Raw genomic sequence first — 13,200 nt, forward strand, 5'->3', positions numbered from 1 at the left:
TCCATTGATTCTGTAATAGTTATTGTTCAATAGGTTTATTCAGTATGCCCACAAGAAAATGAATCTCAGGGTGAGGTAGATATATCTATATCTATCTATCTATATATCTATATATACATACTTCGATAATAAATTTTCTTTCAACATTGAAATTTGGAAGCATCTCAATGGGAAATTAAAGTTTCCAAGATAATGACCTATCTAAATATGGCCTATCGTCATTTTAACCTCAAAGACTCAGTGGACATCAACAGTACAAGCCAAAGACTGTGAGAACACTTTAAAGATATATACACCAGTTCTTGTTTTTAATTATTTATCACTTTAATTAGGGTTACTTTAATTTTTTTAGTCATTAGCAAGTGATGATGCTGAAAGAGATTAAGTTCAAGTTTAAGTTTAGTTCTTATTCAACCACACATATGTATGGTTGATAAATGAAACAGTGCTCCTTTGGGGTCAAGGTGTAAAATACAGTACCAACAGTCACACATCGTACACAGCACGAAGCACATATAGTCACAATAGCAGAAAAACATAGTCACAAAAAAAAAGAGCCCAAGTTCCTGGAGATTGATGGTGCATAGGATACTGTCCTGAAGCCATGTTTCTACAAGAACAAGCATGTAGCAGGTGTTCATCACATGCTATTACAGCCGCAGACAAACTCCACTCAGCAGGAATTCCAGTCTGCCTTCTGTGCCTCTGCTCTCTCCCTCATCTCCTTTGGCGCCTTCTTCCTTGGGCAGTTGCAACAAACGACACGATAGCATGACTGCCTGGTACACACAACATCGGAGGTGTAAACTATTATTTACATCTTTGACAGGTGCAAAACCACACTTCTAGGCTTACCAGCTGTCCAAGATTCCAGAATGTGGTGTGTCCACTATGTTTCTGATGGCGAGGGCAATTTACTGCTACATGAAGAAATGTAGTTAGTTATGGCTATAGCAATAACAAAGGTAGCAGCTTCCAGTGATAGCTGTCATAACACTGTCAAAGTAACGGAAGACCATTCTATAGTCTTGCAATGTTGGATCTTCCAGACAAAAATTAATGAGTTCAATCTTTCTCTCATCAAAATCATTACTTTTATACGCCACCTCCAACGGGATCCCACCACTAAGCACATCTTTCCCTCCTCCCCCCACTGCTTTCCACAGGGATCGCTCCCTATGCAACTCCCTTGTCCATTCGTCCCCCCCATCCCTCCCCACTGATCTCCCTCCTGGCACTTATCCTTGTGGGCGGAACAAGTGCTACACATGCCCTTACACTTCCTCCCTCACCACTATTCAGGGCCCCAGACAGTCCTTCCAGGTGAGGCGACACTTCACCTGTGAGTTGGCTGGGGTGATATACTGCGTCTGGTGCTCCCGATGTGGCCTTCTATACATTGACGAGACCCGACACAGACTGGGAGACCGCTTTTCTGAACACCTACGCTCTGTCCGCCAGAGAAAGCAGGATCTCCCAGTGGCCACCCATTTTAATTCAACATCCCATTCCCATTCTGACATGTCCATCCACGGCCTCCTCTACTGTAAAGATGAAGCCACACTCAAGTTGGGAGGAACAACACCTTATATTCCGTCTGGGTAGCCTCCAACCTGATGGCATGAACATCGACTTCTCTAACTTCCGCTGATGCCCCACCTCCCCCTCGTACCCCATCCGTTATCTATTTTTATACACACATTCTTTCTCTCACTCTCCTTTTTCTTCCCCTGTCCCTCTGACTATACCCCTTGCCCATCCTTTTTTCCTGCCCCCCCCCTTGTCTTTCTTCCTGGGTCTCCTGTCCCATGATGCTCTCATATCCCCTGTGCCAATCACCTGTCCAGCTCTTGGCTCCATCCCTCCCCCTCCTGTCTTCTCCTATCATTTCGGATCTCCCCCTCTCCCTCTCACTTTCAAACCCCTTACTCACTCTTCCTTCAGTTAGTCCTGACGAAGGGTCTCGGCCTGAAACATCGACTGCACCTCTTCCTAGAGATGTTGCCTGGCCTGCTGTGTTCACCAGCAACTTTGAGGTGTGTTACTTGAATTTCCAGCATCTGCAGAATTCCTGTTGTTACTTTTATATGTATCCTGTCTTACTCTCTGATGAAATGTATTTGCCTGCCAAATTGTAATTAATGTTTATCTTCCAGAGATAGGATATGAGATAACAACCAACTAGAGCTATGTTCCTTTCCAAGAGAAAAAATGTGGTGTAACCATAGTAACTGTCCAAGTATATGCTGCTCTTCAGTGTAACCACAATAACGGGGCCAGGATTCCATTAGAGTAAAAAAAATAGCACGGTTAAGTTAAACACTCTATAGTGCCATGCTAATCTAGAGCACAAGCATTGAATAAGTCAAGTATCATAAAAAAATTGATGACTTGAATGTTGCCGGTTTAGTCTGAGAAGCAGAGAGCTAATGTTAGCTTGTTATACCTCTGGAATGTGGCTTTATATGTAATCTCTGCAGTATTTCAGGTTCTGTCATTCAGTTCAATGTAAAGGAAGGGCCAATACTCCATCGTCTGAAAGAGCAGTTTATGAGAATGAGCAGCTAAACTTATCTCATTTTATATACAGTCTTCATATGAATATCAGCTAGGTTGTTGCTTTAATGCAGTATCAAGCGAATGTTGCATTGTTGAAGATACCATCCATCGAGACATTAAACAAAGGCTCCATTTGCTCTCTCAAGTGAATATAAAAACTCCCAAGGCATTGTTTGGAGGAAGAGGAGATGAAATGTCGCTGTCGCTGAAAATCACCAATTTATCACTGAAGTTCAATATCATGAATTACCTTGTCATGGTCAAATTGTTGCTGGTGGGAGCTTGCTATGCTTAATATTGATTCCTGCTCTTCCCAGCCTTGCATCAGTGATGGATAGGAGCTCCTGAAATCATCATAAGGATTATAGCGTTCCTTCTGGGATTTTGTTACCATTTTGAAGCTGTTAGATCAAAAGCGGAAATAATTTTGGGAGTGTATGGCAAGGCTGCAAGGATTTAATGTTTTCAGTCGATAGCCTGCACTTATTAGCTGCATTAATGAGAAAACCCCAGCTAAAACATCAGGCAAAGAAATTTCTAAAACATACATCTGCTTGTTTGAGCTGGATAAACTGCTCCTGATGTGACAATGTTGAATAAAATAAATCACATCATTATCCTTTGAATTGCTGAAATAATTAATAGAATAAATCTCTGGATAGGAATGTGTTGTAGCTTGTATAAAAGGATTGTAAATTGCCACTGAGAAATTAATTACTTCTTGTCCCATTCTTCCCACCACTCCCTCTTTTATACATGTGTGCAGTACCTATAGGTACACAAGTCAGGATTCTTAGCTACTGTACTGGTCCTAGTTGCCCTTGTGTTAATTATCAGAATCAGGTTAAATATCACTAGTACGTGTCATGAAGTTTGTGGGAGATTGCTTTGTTATGCACTTATAAAGCAGCTACTGCACTTTCCTGCATCTGTGCTTTTTATCTATTTCATAAATCCTCTCATGTTTTAATTTCATTCATCGCCTAACCTTGATCCACCCTCCTAACTTTGTAAAATCTGTATTCTCCATGCGTCACTTTGCAGTAACTGCTTTCAGTTCCTTTGGGATTTTGAGCTCCATTTTCAGATGAATTTGTTGATTTCACTATCTTCCATTCCATCAGCTGACAGCATGTACATTCTCCCCCTGAGAATCGCCTCCATCTCCTCCATTCTCAACACTTCTCATGGCCTTCTTATCTCCGTATCCTATGAAACTGACCAGTTCTTTTCCACTCATATCACGCTAGCATTCCCAATAATTGATTAGATATCAATTCACTATTTTCCCTACTTATTGCCAGTAGTGGAGACTGAATAAAATTATAATGATATATTTATTGGTGTCCTTGTTCATCAGTCACTGAAAGTAAGCATGCAGGTACAGCAGGCAGTGAAGAAAGCTAATGGCATGTTGGCCTTCATAACAAGGGGAATTGAGTATAGGAGCAAAGAGGTCCTTCTGCAGTCGTACAGGGCCCTGGTGAGACAACACCTGGAATATTGTGTACAGTTTTGGTCTCCAAATTTGAGGAAGGATATTCTAGCTATTAAGGGAGTGCAGCGAAGGTTCACAAGGTTAATTCCCGGGATGGAATGACTGTAATATGTTGAAAGATTGGACCGACTGGGGTTGTATACACTGGAATTTAGAAGGTTGAGAGGGGATCTGATTGAAACATATATTATTAAGGAATTGGACACGCTAGAGGCAGGAAACATGTTCCCAATGTTGGGGGAGTCCAGAACCAGAGGCCACAGTTTAAGAATAAGGGGTAGACAATTTAGAACGGAGTTGCGGAAAAACTTTTTCACACAGAGGGTTGTGGTTCTGTGGAATACTCTGCCTCAGAACGCAGTGGAGGCCAATTCTCTGGATTCTTTCAAAAAAGACTTAGATAGAGCTCTTAAAGATAGCGGAGTGAAGGGATATGGGGAGAAGGCAGAAAAAGGGTACTGATTGTGGATGATCAGCCATGATCACAGTGAATGGTGGTGCTGGCTCAAAGGGCTGAATGGCCTACTCCTGCACCTATTGTCTATTGTCTATTGACTTGAATTGACCAATCATACACTGTCTTTTGGGCAAATCTGTATTTCTTTCTGAAAGGCATGGCACTTAATTTAATATAATGCCATTTTGTTTTGGATTATCTTCCAAGTAGCTTCCTTTTTTTTTTATCAATTCTTCTTAATCAGGAGGATGTTTAGTGCCTGCAAAATTGAGCTGACCAGCCATTGTGCAGCAAGCCAGTGAACATTCCTTTTTAAGCCTACTGCAGGAACACTTAGTATTGGAGAAGGCTTAATGCTTTGGGTATTGCTGGATCAGTCTCACACAAATTCAAGCCTTCCAATGCATAGGCAGGAAAAGAAACTGGGTGAAACCATGGCTTGATCTGTGGAGGTTGCCTGAAGGAGATCGTAGAGAGGAGATGGTGCTCATGGTGATGGTTCACATTTTAGCCAGAAATCAAAGACAGTGCAAGGATTAGTAGAGAGGGAAGATGAGTACCAAATGATGGCAGACAGAAATGGGTGGATTTAGGTATGTAGGGGCTCACTAACAGTCATAGACAGTAGCTGTTGAAGCAGGGGTTATTGTGCATTTCAAGGAGTTAATGGATCCTGACCTATAATGTTGTTAAATACTAAGTATTAAATACATGGTGCGAAGACAATAACCTATCCCTCAACGTCAGCAAGACGAAGGAATTGGTTGTTGACTTCAGAAGGAGTAGCGGACCGCACGACCCAATTTACATCGGTGGTGCACAAGTGGAACAGGTCAAAAGCTTTAAGTTCCTCGGGGTCAACATCACAAATGACCTGACTTGGTCCAACCAAGCAGAGTTCACCGCCAAGAAAGCCCACCAGCGCCTTTTCTTCCTGAGAAAACTAAAGAAATTTGGCCTGTCCCCTAAAACCTTCACTAATTTTTATAGATGCAACGTAGAAAGCATTCTTCTAGGGTACATCACAACCTGGTATGGAAATTGTCCTGTCCAAGACCGAAAGAAGCTGCAGAAGATCGTGAACACAGCGCAGCACATCACACAAACCAATCTTCCATCCGTGGGCTCACTTTACACCGCACGCTGTCGGAGCAGTGCTGCCAGTATAATCAAGGACACGATCCACCCAGCCAACAGACTTTTCGTCCCTCTTCCATCTTGGAGAAGGTTCAGGAGCTTGAAGACTCGTACGGCCAGATTTGGGAACAGCTTCTTTCCAACTGTGATAAGACTGCTGAACAGATCCTGACCCAGATCTGGGTCATACCCTCCAAATATCCGGACCTGCCTCTCGGTTTTTTTGCACTACCTTAATTCCCATTTTTCTATTTTCTATTTATGATTTATAATTTAAATTTTTAATATTTACTAATTTTAACCATTTTTAATATCTTTAATATTTAATATTTGTAATCTAGGGAGCGTGAAGCGCAGAATCAAATATTGCTGTGATGATTGTATGTTCTAGTACCAATTGTTAGGCAACAATAAAGTATAAAGTAAATCATGAAAAGGTAACGTAACTTCATTGGACATGTGATTAGGAAAGAGAAGTTAGAATGCACAGTAATTATGGGAAAGATTGAAGGGAAGAAAGCAAAACAAAGGCAAAGACAAATGATAATGGGAGAGCAGCCAGAAAACTGGTAATGAATACCAACGAATTGATCCACTTGAACCGAAACAGGAGTGTGTGGGCCATGGCAGTCAAAGCTCAAACTGGGCATGGCACCTGATGATGATGATGATGATGATGACAGGGTGTTGGTGGGACCACACCTGGTACACAATTTTGTCCTCCTTACTTAAAAAGGCATATAGTGGCAATGGAGGCAGTCCAAAGGATATACACCAGGCTAATGCCCAGGGTGTTGTATTCTTTGGATTTCAGGATAATGTTAGGTGACGTATAACATCTCAACAAGATACAAAAGACGGTAGATGCTGGAATTTGGAGCAACACACAATCTGCTGGAAGAACTCAGCAGGTTGAGCAGCATCAGTGGGAGGGAAGAAATTGCTCGTGTACCCTGCATCAGAACAGAGAGTGAAGAGGCAAGAAGACCAGCATAGGGAGTAAAAGAGGAAGGGGAAGGGCTCTGAGGTGATTGGTGGACTGAGGAGGGATGTAAGCTGACAGGCACATAGTGCCAATATCCAATTGGGGCTTAACAAGATAGATGTCGAGATATTTTCACTAATGAGAGAGTCACAAACAAGGGGACATAGCTACAAAATAAGAAGCTGGTCACTTAAAACAGAGATGCATAGAAATTTCTTCTCTCAGCGTAATGAATCTCTGGAATTCTTTGCCTCAGTGTGGTGATGGGCAGATCATTAGATAAAGTTAAGGTAGATACTTTATTGATCCCAAAGGAAATTACAGTGTCACAGTAGCATTACAAGTCCACAGATATACCAACATTGGAAGAGAAGAAAGAAAGAATAAAAAATAAGGTACCTCGAACAGTCTAACAGGAGGGGGTCATCATTTCCCCAGCTATAAGTTGACTCATTATAGAGCCTAATGGCTGGGGGTAAGAATGACCTTATATACCACTCTTTGGAGCAGCATAGTTGTCTTAGTCTATTACTAAAGGTGCTCCTCTGTACAACCAAGGGCCCTTTGTTCTACCACAGCTTCCAGTGTGTACAATTTGACTCCTATAACAGAGCCAGCCTTTCTAATCAGTTTATTGAACTTGTTGACATCACCCATGTCGATGCTATTGCCCCAGCACACTGCATCGAAGGTTGTAATGGTGACAACAAACTGGCAGAATATGTGAAGGAGAGACCTGTATACTACAAAGGACCTCATTGTCCTGATGAAGTAGAATGACTCTGGCCCTTCTCATACACAGCTTCTGTGTTGGTGCTCCATTCAAGTCTGTCAACCAGGTGTATCCCTAGGTACTTGTAGGTCCTCACCACACCCATACCCTCACCATCAGTAGTAACAGGGAGCAATGTAGGTTTAGTCTTCCTAAAGTCCATCACCATCTCCTTTGTCTTACTGATGATTCAGCTTGCACTATTTGACGAAGTCCTCCACCAAGGCCCTGTATTTATCATCCCATCCTCCGTTTATACACCCAACTATTGCAGAGTCTTCAGTGAATTTCTGTAATTGCTATGACTCAGTGTTGTATCTAAAGTCCTAGCTATACAGTGTAAACTGGAAGGGGGCCAATGCAGTCCCTTGTAGGGCTCCGATATTGCTCGTAGCCATGAGTGACACACAGCTCTGAAGCCACACAAACTGTGGCCTGCCATTCAGGTAGTCCATGATCCAGGGTAAAATAGAAATGCCAACCTGCATTGAATGGAGCTTTTCCCCCAGCAATGAGGGCTGTGTGGTATTGAAGGCACTTGACAAATCAAAAAACATGATCCTCACAGTGCTGCCCGGGTTATCCAAATGGGAGTAGGCTCTGTTCAGCAGGCAGATGACAGCACTGGCAACTGCAATGTGCTCCTGGTCGGCAAACTACAGGGGATCGAGGGCTGATCTGACCAGGAGTCGGAGGTGAGCCAGGAGCAGCCTCTCTAGGGTCTTCATGATGTGTGAGGTCAGGGCCAGTGGACAGTAGTCATTCAAGACTTTTGGTTGGCCTTTCTCGGGTACTACTACCCTTTCCAGGCTGAGACGTAGATTGAGAATGTGCTGGACAACTCCACACAGCTGCTCCACAGTCTCCTTCTGGACCTTGGAGTTCACAACATCTGGTCCCAATGCTTTGCTGTGTCTGAGTTTCCCTTCTCACCTGCTGAGTAGGGAAGGTGAGTCCATGATGACTTGGGAATTGGTGGAAGGTGGGGTCTAGGGGAGGTGAAGATCGGGACAATAGCAGTTGCTATGTAGAGGTGTGGATGGTAGGTGCAGGGCAAGGAGAGGATGTAGACAGTGGTAGTCTGTGTTGTTCATCCACATGTTGAACTGGAAGGGGAAGGAGGGAGAAAGGGAAGCATTGGTGCTGAAGGAGATTTGGGTGCCTTGGAACTGGACGAGTGTGCTGAAGGTTGTGAACAGGTGGGCCATTGTCTTTCTTTCTTTTTAAATCTTTTTATTGAGTGAGTATACAAAAAAGGTAAACCATATAAATATTAATACAATGTTAAAGTATAATAAAATTCCAAAAGATAACAATACCAAAAAGAAAATACTACAAACAATGTAATTTAAGCATAAGAAACCAAGATAACATAATAGTATACTAAATTTTATATATATCAATGGAAAAAAAAGAAAAAAAAACCCCCCAAAAAAAACCCACCGTGCAGCTAACTAAAAGCAAGGCAAAGCAATGGGCTAACTTGAAACCAAACAGAGTTAAACTTAAAATCACGTCCTCAATCCCGACCTCCATTAAAACAGTGAAAAAAAAACAAGAAGGGTAAATATTACATTAAATGAAAATATCGAATAAAAGGTCCCCAAATCTGTTCAAATTTAAATGAAGAATCATAAAGGTTACTTCTAATTTTCTCCAAATTCAAACATAAAATCGTCTGAGAAAACCAAAAAAAGGTAGTTGGAGCATTAAGCTCTTTCCAATGTTGTAAAATACATCTTTTCGCCATTAAAGTAAGAAATGCAATCATTCTACGGGCTGAAGGGGAAAGATTACTAGAAATTTTAGGTAGTCCAAAGATAGCAGTAATAGGGTGAGGAGAGATATCTATATTTAATACCTTAGAAATAATATTGAAAATATCTCTCCAAAAAATTTCCAAAGTAGGGCAAGACCAAAACATATGAGTTAAAGAGGCTATCTGCCCCGAACATCTATCACAGAAAGGATTAATATGCGAGTAAAAACGCGCTAACTTATCTTTGGACATATGTGCTCTGTGAACCACTTTAAATTGAATTAGGGAATGTTTAGCACAAATAGAGGAAGTATTAACTAATTGTAAAATCTGCCCCCAATCATCCACAGAAATGGTAAGCCCCAATTCCTGTTCCCAATCTGCATTAATCTTATCAAATGGAGCTTTCCTAAGTTTCATAATAATATTATAAATCATAGCCGATGCACCTTTCTGACATGGATTAAGGTTAATTATCGAATCTAAAATATATATAGGAGGAAGCATTGGAAAGGAAGAAAGTATAGTACTTAGGAAATTTCTAACTTGTAAATATCTAAAAAAATGTATTCTTGATAAGTTATATTTATTAGATAATTGTTCAAAAGACATAAGGGAACCATCTAAAAATAAATCCAAAAACCGTAAAATACCCTTAGTCTTCCAAGTTTGAAAAGCGCGATCCGTAAAAGAGGGAGGAAAAAATATGTTACCTAAAATAGGAATCGCTAACCCGAATTGATTAAGATCAAAAAATTTTCTGAATTGAAACCAAATGCGCAAAGCATATTTAACTATCGGGTTAGAGACCTGCTTAAGGCGTTTCGAATCAAAAGGAAGAGAGGAACCTAAAATAGAACCAAGTGTATAGCCCTGAACAGATTGTAATTCCAATGCTACCCATTTAGGAATAGATAGTATGTCCCGGTCAAGTAACCAAAATTTCATATGTCGAATATTAATAGCCCAATAATAAAATCTAAAGTTAGGTAATGCTAAACCTCCATCTCTCTTAGCTTTCTGTAACTGTATTTTACCCAGTCTCGGATTCTTATTCTGCCAAATAAATGAAGAAATTTTAGAGTCAACTTTATCAAAAAAAGATTTAGGAACGAAAATTGGTAATGCCTGAAACACATATAAAAATTTTGGCAAAAAAAACATCTTAACTGCATTAATACGACCAATCAAAGTTAAATATAAGGGAAACCATTTAGATGAAAGTTGAGTAATATGGTCTATTAATGGTAAAAAGTTAGTCTTAAATAAATCTTTATGTTTACAAGTAATTTTAATCCCAAGATATGAAAAGTAATTATTAATCAATTTAAATGGAAATTTATAATATAAGGGAAGATGTTTATTAATCGGAAAAAGTTCACTCTTACTAAGATTTAATTTATAACCTGAGAAAAGACCAAATTGTGCTAATAACTCTAAAACAGCAGGAATGGATCTCTCAGGATTAGAAATATATAAAAGTAAATCATCAGCATAGAGTGATAATTTATGGGACTTTAATCCCCGAGTTATCCCAGTAATATTTGAAGATTCTCGAATAGCAATTGCAAGAGGTTCTAATGCAATATCAAATAATAGGGGACTAAGAGGACAGCCTTGTCGAGTACCACGAAAGAGAGGAAAAAAAGGTGAGTTTAAAGAGTTAGTACGAACCGAGGCTACAGGGGAGTGATATAACAGTTTAATCCAGGATATAAATTTCAAGCTAAAATTAAACATTTCAAGCACCTTAAATAAATAAGGCCATTCTACTCTATCAAAAGCTTTCTCGGCATCTAAAGAAATAACACACTCAGGAACATTTTGTGAGGGAGTATAAACGATATTTAACAATGTACGAATATTATAAAAAGAGTAACGACCTTTAATAAAACCCGTTTGGTCTTCCGAAATAATAGAAGGAAGTACTTTTTCTAGTCTATTTGCTAATAACTTAGAAAAAACTTTATAATCAACATTTAATAAAGATATTGGTCTATAAGATGCACATTGAGCAGGATCTTTATCTTTCTTTAGTATTAAAGAAATTGATGCTCTATTAAAAGATTCCGGAAGTTTACCAAGTTTCAAAGAAGCCTCAAAAACCTTATAGAGCCAAGGAATCAATAAAGAAGCAAAACATTTATAAAATTCAACGGTAAACCCATCAGGGCCAGGAGCTTTCCCCAGATTCATAGAAAAAATAACATTCTTAATCTCATCCATTGTAATGGAAGTATCTAATAAAGAAGACATATCCTGTGAAATCTGAGGGAAGTCTAACTTATCTAAAAAATCATTCATATATTTAGAATCTCGAGGAGACTCTGATTGATATAAAGAAGAATAAAAATCACAAAAGGTTTGATTAATCCCCACATGATCCAATATCAATCGATCATTTTGGTTATAAATCTGATTGATTTGAGATTTAACATAATTAGATTTCAATTGATTAGCCAGCAGCTTGCCAATTTTATCACTGTGAACATAAAAATCACTTCTTGTTTTCTTTAATTGGTTTACAATCGAGGACGAGAGTAGTAAACTATGTTCCATTTGAAGTTCAGTTCTTTGTTTGTATAGCTCCTCAGAAGGAGCCATAACATATTTCTTATCAATTTCTTTAATCTTGTCCACAATTGCCATCTCCTCCTGCTTCTGTTTCTTCCTCAAAGCAACGGAATACGAAATAATCTGACCCCGAATATAGGCTTTAAAAGTGTCCCAAAGAGTGTTAACCGAAATATCTTCTGTATGGTTAATTGTAAAAAAAAGCTCAATCTGTTCATTCATAAAATTAACAAAGTCCGAGTCCTGAAGCAACAGCGAATTAAAACGCCATTGTCTATTGTTTGGTATATTGGCCATAATTTTAATAGAAAGCTTAAGTGGAGCATGATCCGAAATGGTTATAGAATCATAATCACATTTAATCACTGAAGGAATGAGACGAGAATCAATGAAAAAATAAGCAATTCTTGAATAGGAATGATGAACATGTGAAAAGAAGGAAAAATCTTTTTCCTGAGGATGCAGAAAACGCCAAATGTCCGTCGATCCAGAATCAGAAAGGAAAAAATTAATCAAATTTGCAGATTTATTAGGTAAAGTCCGTAAAGGAGCCAAACAGTCCAAAGCTGGAGATAAACAGGTATTAAGATCTCCGCCCCAAATCAATGAAAACTCGTTCAAATTCGGAAACTGATCAAACAATGATTTATAAAATTCCGGACAATCCATATTAGGAGCATAAACATTAACCAAAACTACTTTTTTATTAAATAGTAAACCAATAACCAATAAAAATCTACCATTCGGATCAGAGATAATATCCTGTTGTATAAAAGTAACTGAGGAATCTATAAAAATAGAGACGCCTCGAATCTTAGCATTGGAGTTCGAATGAAATTGTTGTCCCTTCCAGAATTTGAAAAAACGTAGTCTGTCCCCCCTCCGTACATGGGTCTCTTGTAAAAATAAAATTTGTGCTTTAAGTCTCCGGAACACTTTAAAAACCTTTTTCCTTTTAATAGGATGATTAAGACCATTAGTATTCCAGGAGACAAAATTAATAATAGACTCCATAAATCCTAAAGTCAACCCACAACAAGGAGGATTGACAATAGGCGCGACCCACAAACCCGGAGAGGAAACAGAACATACAAAAGATACCGGGGAAAAGGACGCAACCAGTACTTCAATAATGTATATAGCCCAAAGAGAAACAAACTAAAACGTGAAGCCCCTCCCACCACCCCCCACCCCAAGACCCCAAGGCAAAATCTAAAGCAGACCCGCCAGAAAGAAGCAAGCGCTAAAACTACCCCCATGACTTCTGGTATACGCTCCCTAAAAAAAAGGTATAAATATGAAAAGGATCAGCTAATTGTAAAACAGTAAAAAAATAAGTAAAAAAAAGTTAGCTCAATTAAAATACACACAGAACAGAACAAAAGCCGGAAAATATATATTAAAAAAAAACCACAATAAACCTCAAACTCATGAATAGACACAGCAACAAAAAAAATAG

The sequence above is a fragment of the Mobula hypostoma genome, chromosome 15 (genome assembly GCF_963921235.1).
Source record: "Mobula hypostoma chromosome 15, sMobHyp1.1, whole genome shotgun sequence".
Lineage (NCBI taxonomy): Eukaryota > Metazoa > Chordata > Chondrichthyes > Myliobatiformes > Myliobatidae > Mobula > Mobula hypostoma.